General features: G+C 37.7%; 1 long non-coding RNA gene across 1 annotated transcript; it reads left to right on the top strand.

Moving 5' to 3' along the window:
- The first annotated feature begins 293 nt into the window (after positions 1 to 293).
- Positions 294 to 8,614, top strand: LOC118763888. Its single transcript, XR_004999647.1, has 3 exons — positions 294 to 303; positions 5,502 to 5,508; positions 8,460 to 8,614. It is a non-coding gene; the product is annotated as an uncharacterized LOC118763888 (long non-coding RNA).
- The last annotated feature ends 332 nt before the right edge of the window (positions 8,615 to 8,946 follow it).

The raw sequence follows: 8,946 nt of genomic DNA, 5'->3' as shown, positions 1-8,946 counted from the left end.
TTATATTTGGGCTGATCAATTGGCTTGGGAGTCTCAAGAAGGTTAAGTTATCAGACTGTATACCTGACCAGAATGTTTGCATAGAGTGGATTTTGTTAAAAGCTCAAGTCCTGGCAGTAGTGTTGAATTGGATGATGAATTAAGTTTATTTATTAGCATGGCTGACATTGAACAATTCTTGTTCTATCAATTTAAGGTTGTATGTTATTGTTAGTTCTTTATGGGCAAGTGCCTATGGCTTGTATAGATCTTCTGGGACTTGCGAAATTGATATGATCAATGTCCTATTTGCCTATGTGTAAGGTGACAGCTACAGGAAAAACATAGATGGGAATTGTGTGCTTGGGAGGGAAGGATTGGGAAACATTATTAGTGTGGAATTTCATAGTGTGACACAACATGAGTGACAAGAAGAGGAAAGGTGTGTGTTGGGTAGGCTTGTACGGAAGTGGTATAAAACGAACTACTTATGAGGAGCAAATTCTGTTGCTGTAGTGATAGAATTGACAGTCAGTGGAACAGAGGTGGGTAATCCTCGGTACTATATGTTGTGTTTCTCTCCTGTTCTGGAGATTTAGGTTTGTGTGAACGGTGTGAAGGGAATATTTGATTTAGGTCACCTGCTTAGTAGTCTTGAAAGAGTCAGAGTTGAAGCATATTTGCATAGTATAGAACTGGCAAAGATCCAACTATTTAGTTGACTTTAAATGCTAGAGTTAAAGAGATCAAGATGGAGATAGTGATTACGCAATATATGAATGTGTGATGAAGGGCTTTCATTAAAAAGTTGACAGACAATCCAGTAGAGACTTTTAGTTTGTTTCATTTTCCTATTTACCTATATATAGGTGCAAGTGTGGCTTTATGGTAAGTAGCTTGCTTACCAACCACATGGTTCTGGGTTCAGCACCTTGGGCAAGTGTCTTCTACAATAGCCTCGGGTCGACCAAAGTCTTGTGAGTGGATTTGGTAGACAGAAACTGAAAGAAGCCCGTCGTATATATGTATATATATATATATGTATGTGTGTGTATGTTTGTGTATTTGTGTTTGTCCCCCAACATCACTTGACAACAGATGCTGGTGTGTTTATGCCCTGTAACTTAGCAGTTCGGCAAAAGAGACCAATAGAATAAGTACAAGCTTACAAAGAATAAGTCCTGAGGTTGATTTGCTCAACTACAGACGCTGCTCCAACATGGCCACAGTCAAATGACTGAAATAAGTAGAAGAGAGAATAGAAGAGTATATATATTGCATAAATTACTTGTTTCATAATTGAGGAACCACTGGAAATTTTATCTTCATTTAATCGAACAATGCAAGCATTACATCAATTTGAAATATACTACCATCTTCAGATGCAAAATATAGGTTTTCAGCAGACAGGATAGTCCATTATAATTTTTAGCAAATATTTCATCAGAACTACAGAATGAAAGAATTCAATGCTGCTACTATTGTAGCAGAATAAACTTAGAGCGGAAAAAAAAAATACCCCATTCGTCAAGGCCATCCCATCCATCTTGGTTTGAATTTTGTAGCAGTTGGTAGATTCATGTTGTTTGCTACCAGAGTGTGTTTGTTGCGCTGCTATGAGTGGTAGTAGATGGCTGTTTTACTTCTTCATGGTTGGCTGCACATGGAAATTATATTAGTTGAACTTCAGTATTCTCCCCCCCACACACACACATATGGGTACAGGACATCACCAATAATAAACAACATGAAATTCAAAAACAAATGAGTTCAATATACAAACAATTAGAGAAACAAATGGAAAACAGGACAAGCAACACAAAGAAAACCCTTTAGCATTTAAACTGGCCAGATCCAATCTCTCACACCTACCCTACAATGTCATTCTAAAAGTAATCAATCACATCATTGAAATCTCAAAGCTATGAGATAGTACAGGATTAATTCAAAACAATATGAATAAATAGGTATTATATTTGACAGAGGAACCTGAATGTTAAAGAGTTACAGTAAGTCAGCCTGGCAGACTTCATTCCTCTCCAGCTACACATTTGAAAAGATTTGAGATATGCATTGAAAGCTAATAAGATTCTGGCTAGTTTTAAGGCATGGCCTTTGTTTATGGAATTGAGCTTGTTTACAGCAACAAATTTCCTTCCAACAATGAGCAGTTATGTTTTATGGTGTCCATTTACAAGTTGTAAGAGTGGACATATGAGAATTAAGTATCTTTGTCAAGGACACAATATAGCGTTGGCTAAGCTATATGTATTAATGACTTTTTGTTTGTTAGTTTAAGAGTATGGGTTGATAAAGCAGAGAAACCTGCTCTTTTGTGGAAAGAAAATCACATAACACAATGCACTACCATTATCTAGAACTTCTGTAAAAACAGACAGCTCTGAATATTCATAATTTAGATTGAGATTTCTTTTTGTTTGAAAGTCTGCACTTTTCCAAATTTGGGTCAGAATAACAGGATATATAGATTGAATTTCTCTTACATTTGGAAAAGTTAATTAATTAATCAAAGGTTATAAAAAGAAAGGAAATGATAAACTTTCCAGATCTTGGTAAATTAAGGCCCTTAAGCTGAATGAGGTAACATAAGCTTAAGTGTTATGCGGTTGAAGCTAATGGGTTAATTTTTTTTCCTTATTTCAAATGGTTTCAAGTTACTAGGGTATAAAATTTTCACTAAACATAATTTTAATTTGTTCTAACACTACTAAAGTGACTAATGTCTCAACAAAATCTGCAAAGTACTTAGTGACAATGCATTATAGTTCCATAGCTTACTTAGTTCATTGTGGAGGGGAAAATAATGGGATAAATTTAGAAGTATGAAAGTAATTACAAACTATGAAGTCTCTTGAAAATAATTTGTTGTTTTAATTTCCAATTAATTGAATATCTATAACGTCATTCAACAATTAATGGTAGTCAACACGTAGTTAAAAATATATTTCAACTTCTGTTTCATGCCGTGTTAACTTCTGAAGATTAACCAAACATTTATTGGAGGGAGGGGAAGAGGAGAGGACTGTACAGTAAATTAATATTTTTAGAATATTTAAAAAACCTTTAGCAATGATTCATTTTATAGAACAGCTTTCTCCATTATTCTATAGATTCTGCTTGACAGGATCTGTTGATGGTTGTGTAGCAAGCAGAGGTAGGAGAAGAATACTTTAGAGAAAGGAATATGTTCACTTTAGAGATCTAGAACTAATTTGTCTTAAATGATTCATTTTAATTAAAAACTGGCGGCGACGGGGCAGGACTTTACTTCCTGACTTCATCTTAGAACTGAAAGGTCCCAATCACAAAGATTTAAGTCAGTAACCATTTAAACAGAATGTTCTTTCATTTTGTTATTGTCAATCTCGCAGTTCTCATTGGATGACATTTCATTTCTCTGTTGTATTTCGTGCAAATACATTAATAGAATTACTTTTCTCATTGCAGAACGTATCTGACTAACGGAAAAATCGTCTGAGATAATAAATAAATAAATAAATAAATGGGTTGTATTTTTATTTTATGCTATATTTTAGGAGCACAAACGATTTCTTCATATATATTCATGTAATTACATTGTAAAAACAATCTATGTTGTTGTTTTCAGATCGTTTTTATGTCCCGTTCATTTTCTACTTTTCGCAGGTAAATAATACATTTATAGGAAAAGACAATGAAGGAGATTGGAAATAGCAGCGAAAACTTCCTCGATTCACATCCTGCTGTCTTCAAGAAAAGAAAGATTCGTTGGATAATGTATCTGAATAAGAGACTGCATCTTTATGACGTACGTAGTTATTGGTTAGGGGCTAAACAAGAACAACAACAACAATCACAACAACGACGGCAGCAGTAAGAACACCACCACCAACAACAATCATAACAACAGCTGCAGCAGTAACAACAACAACATTTACGATACTGTTTTAAACTTTGCCAAAAGGCCAGCAAGTTTAGGAGCGGAGGCTAGTCGATTATATCAGATTTAGTGCTCGACTTGTACTTTATTTTATCGGCTCCAAAAGGATGAAAGGTACAGTTGAATTCGGTAGTATTTGAACTCAGAAGTAAAGAGTTGAAAGAAATGCCGCTAAGCATTTCGTCCTACGAAATTAACGATTCTGTCAACTCGCTACTTAAACAAGGTTGACGATACATCATCAATCATCAGTCATCACTCATACTTCAATTATCTACAGCAAAGCTGCACGGTTCTAGCTGCACAGCTGCTGTTTAGAATAAACTAGTTTACAAGCATAAACAAGTTTAATCTCTTTTTAAACTTCATATATTAAATTTTTATATGGTGTTTCAATTAAACATCAATAAATAAATAAAACTCTTGGTCTGTTTGTAACACTGTCTATGGATTATTTAAACTCATAACAAGAAAGTGGTTCTGTGTTATTTCGTTTTTAGATTTGGTTTGCAAGATTCTTTATATGAGTTCGTGTGTTGAAGCATATTCTGTTGTGTCTGGGGAGAGTCATTCTCTTTTGGTGCCTTATAATGTAACACACTCACCGGTAAAATTTCCACTTCTTTCTTTTTTTTTTCTGTGTTAGACTGCTGAAATTTAGAGCTGAGAGACTGTCTTATCGTTAGTATTTTGTGTAGTTTGTATAAACAAGAAAACTATTGTAAAATCAATGCCTTTTTGAAGTAGTTGCCAGTGGTCTCACTGGTCTATGGACCCGATTTGGATGTATGTACACTGTGGCTTACCGTCAACAAAAAATAAAGTGCTGAGTACCTTGATTTGCCTAGGGGCCTATAATACTGTTAATATGGCCCCAGTGTAGCGTTAAATCCACAAGCAGATGCATGGCTGTTTAATTAAGAAGTGAGTTTTGCAGCACAGCTTAATAGGGGAGCATGAAGAGCGTTTACGTTTATGTGTGTATGTATGCATATATATGTGAACATATGCATATATATATGTGGTAGGGTTTTTTTTGGGTGGGGGGGATCATCTTCTGACATAAAGTCACTTCTTTCAAAACTACTACTCCTCTCTCACTCTCTGTTAAGGGGGTGGGGGGTGTCTTGTCATGTAAATTGGTGACTTCACTGCTGTTGGTGCACCCAGTATACTCTGTAAAAAGCACCCAATACACACTGTAAAAATGGTTGGCATTAGAAAAGGGCATCCAGCCATAGAAACCATGTCAAAGCAGACAGCAGAACTTTGTTGCAGTCCTCTGCCAACTCCTGTCAAACTGTCCAACCCATCTCAGCATGGAATGTGGATGCTAAATGATGAAGATGATGATGATGATGACAATGACAATGATGATGATGACGAAGACAATGATGATGATAATGACGATGACAATGCTGATGATGATGACGATGACGACAACGACAATGATGATGATAATGATGATGTCCACTGACAAAATTGGTTCTATTGATCTAAACATATACGGTGATAGAACTGGAAAGTCCTTAAGCAAGTGCCTAGGTATTTCAGCTAACCACTCTCCATGACAACACACCAGCTGACAAGTGAGAATGCATAAGGACTCTCAAGTCCTATGAAATCTGTCTCATTTCTGTACATGGGTTGTAACTCACCCTAAAGGTTTGTTTGTACAAGCTAAATATTTCATCTGTACACACTCTCTCTATATAGGCACAGGTTATATATAGTAAGAAGCTAATTTTGGAATCACATGGTTTCAGTTTCAGTTCTACTTATTACCACCTCAGGCAAGTGTCTCCTTCTGTAGCTCCAAGTTAGCCCCAAACACAGATACAAAGACGCACACGCACACCCTGCACCTACCCCAAACACACCCACACGCATACTCTGAGACCCCCTTTGGTCACAACACAGACCATGGGATTGCACCTAGAAAGTTACCCTCCCAGGCACAAGTCCGGGCAAGGTTGTTTATGGAAGAACAGCAGTCGCCCATGCATACTGTCCTCCCCTCTCCATGCCACCAGAATTATCCAAGGGAAAGGCAAAGGCTGATACAGCTTGGTACCTGTGACGTCGCAACTTATTTCTACAACTGAGTGAACTGGAGCAACGTGAAATAAAGTGTCTTGCTCAAGAACACAACACGCAGTCCGGTCCGGGATTCGAGCTCACAACCTCACGATCATAAGCTCGACGCTCTAACCACTGAACCATACACACACATATATATGATGCACTTCTTTCAGTTTCTGTATCCAAGTCTACTCACAAGACTTTGGTCAGCCCGAGCAGTAGAAGACTGTTACCAAAAGTGTCAAGCAGTAGGACTGAACCTGGAACCATGTGGTTGGGAAGCGAGCTACTTACCACATAGCCATGCAGTTGTATTTTCCCAGAAATTTCATCATCGTTTTAATAACCATTTTACCACGTTTGCGTTGGTCAGACAGAGTTTATTGAAGTAGATTTTTTTTACGACTGGATGCCTTCCTGTTGCCAACCCTCACCTGTTTCCAAGGCAGGGAATATCTATCCATGGCCAGACATAATTATGCAGAATATTGGAAATGAATGATACTGCTTGTATGACTGATACTCATTTGCAACTAACATAGTGTGAAGAGAAGGGAATACAAACACAACACACACACACACAGACACTTATTCATGCACACTCACTCATGCACATGCACTCACACACATACATGTACACACACACACACGTACACACATACGTACACACACACACACACACATACACATCTACATATATATATATATATATACAATAGGCTTCTAGTTTCCATTAATCAAATCCACTCACAAGTCTTTGGTTGGTCCAGGGCTATAGTAGAAGAAACATGCCCAAGGTGCCATGAAGTGGGACTGAACCCCAAAATCATGTTGTTGGGAAGCAAACTTCTTATCCACTTAGCCATACCTACACCTTTGTAAGTGCAAAGTATCAAAGTCTCGTGGTTTCTACGCAGCAAATATCATGTACGTAATATTCTCTCTACACAAGCCTATGTGCCTCCAAAGAATCCATAAGTATTCATTTATTCTTTTACTTGTTTCAGTCATTTAACTACAGCCATGCTGGAGCATTGCCTTAAAGGGGTATTTTGTCAAAGAAATCAACACCAGGACTTATTCTTTGTAAATCTAATACTTATTCTGTCAGTCTCTTTTGCTGAACTACTAAGTTATGGGAATGTAAACACACCAACATCAGTTGTCAAGCAGAGATGGGGGTAGAAACACAGACACAAAGACACATACATATGAATATATACATATACATATACGACAGGCTTCTTTGAGTTTCTGTCTACCAAATTCACTCACAAGGCTTTGGTCGGCATGAGACTATCGTAGAAGACATTTGCCCAAGGTGTCACAGAGTGGGACTGAACCCAGAACCATGTGGTTGGGAGGCAAGCTTCTTACCACACAGCCATGCCTGTACCTGTGTGTATATTTAAAGGATAGTTATATCTGACACACTGTATTTTTTGGATATTTCATTCTGGTGGTGATGGTTAGCTGGTAATGACAGAATTAGCTAAACGGAGTTAGAATATGAATGTTTGTATCATGCCACAAGCCCATACAAAGCCTTGAACCCACCACTGCAATCTAACAGAGCACTCAGTAAGTATACTGTGTTCCTGCTGCTTACAACAGAAAGCATCGTATCTATTTATATCCAGGTAAAATTCAAGCAGCTAAAGTTAGTTACTTTGTCTGATGGACACAGCATAGCCTTAGTCAAAATTCTAACAATAGCAACAAACTTACTGTTGGTAAATAAGGACTCTTTGCATGCGTTCTTCTGTAACACTAGCTGATAATTAAAGATTTTTATATCTGTGTTTATGCATGGTTGCTCTCATGACTAATACATATGGAGTGCTCACACCTGTTTATTTGTTGACTTGTTTATGTTTTACCTAAACTGATAAAAATCAATACTTTCTTTGAATATTTATCAATCATTTTATATGTACAATGGATTCTTTTTCTGTCAAATGGGTTGAATTTCTAATATGCTTTGTGAGTTTGTACAAATAATAGTAACAGCAGTTATTGAATGACACTGTATGTATGCAGATGTATATATAGATACACACACATACACACAAATGATATTATAGATGCAGGTGTGGCACCATCAGAGGAAGGTTAATGGGGAAAATCACTTTTGTGTGTGGAAGATGCACAGGTACAATAAACACTGAAAATGTACAGAAAATAGACTCCATCAAGTGCCAGGTAGGTAAGCTAGTGGTAGTAGATAGCTTCTGCTATCTAGCTGACCAAGTTTGTAGTGGAGGTGGATGTGCTGAGAGTGTAGCTGTGAGAATAAGATTAGACTGGGCATAGTTCAGAGAGCTCCTACCTCTACTGGCAACAAAGGGCATATCTCTCAGTGTGAAAGGCAGATTGCATGATGCCTGTGTGTGAACAGCTATACTACATGACAGTGAAACATGGGCTGTGACAGCTAAGGACATGTGTAGGCTTGAAGGAAATGAAACCAGTATGCTTTACTGGATGTGCAATGTCGGTGTGCATGTTCATCAGAGTGTAAGCAGCTTGAGAGAAAAGGTGGGAATAAGAGGCATCAGATGTGGTATGTAAGAGAGCTGACTGCACTAGTATGGTCATGTGATGCGTATGGACGAGGACAGCTGTATAAAGAAATGTCAACCTCTAACTGTGGAGGGAACCTGTGGTAGATCAAGGAAAATGTGGGATGAGGTGGTGAAGCATGACTATCGAACTTTGAACTTCACGGAGGCAATGACTAGTGACTGAGACCGTTGGCGATGTGTTGTACTTGAGAGGACCTGTCAAATCAAGTGAAATTGTAGTCATGGTTGATGCTGGTATCGTGTTACTAGCACCTGTGCTGGTGGTATGTAAAAGGCTCCTTTTGAGCATTAGGCCTCATGGAGACACAGTGGCTGAGCTCCATTCAAGTGTTTGGCCTTACAGAGGCAATGACCAAAACC

This window comes from Octopus sinensis, linkage group LG6 (genome assembly GCF_006345805.1).
Source record: "Octopus sinensis linkage group LG6, ASM634580v1, whole genome shotgun sequence".
Classification (NCBI taxonomy): Eukaryota; Metazoa; Mollusca; class Cephalopoda; order Octopoda; family Octopodidae; genus Octopus; species Octopus sinensis.
The sequence above is the reverse complement of the archived record's forward strand: the minus strand, read 5'-3'. Positions and strand labels throughout refer to the sequence as shown.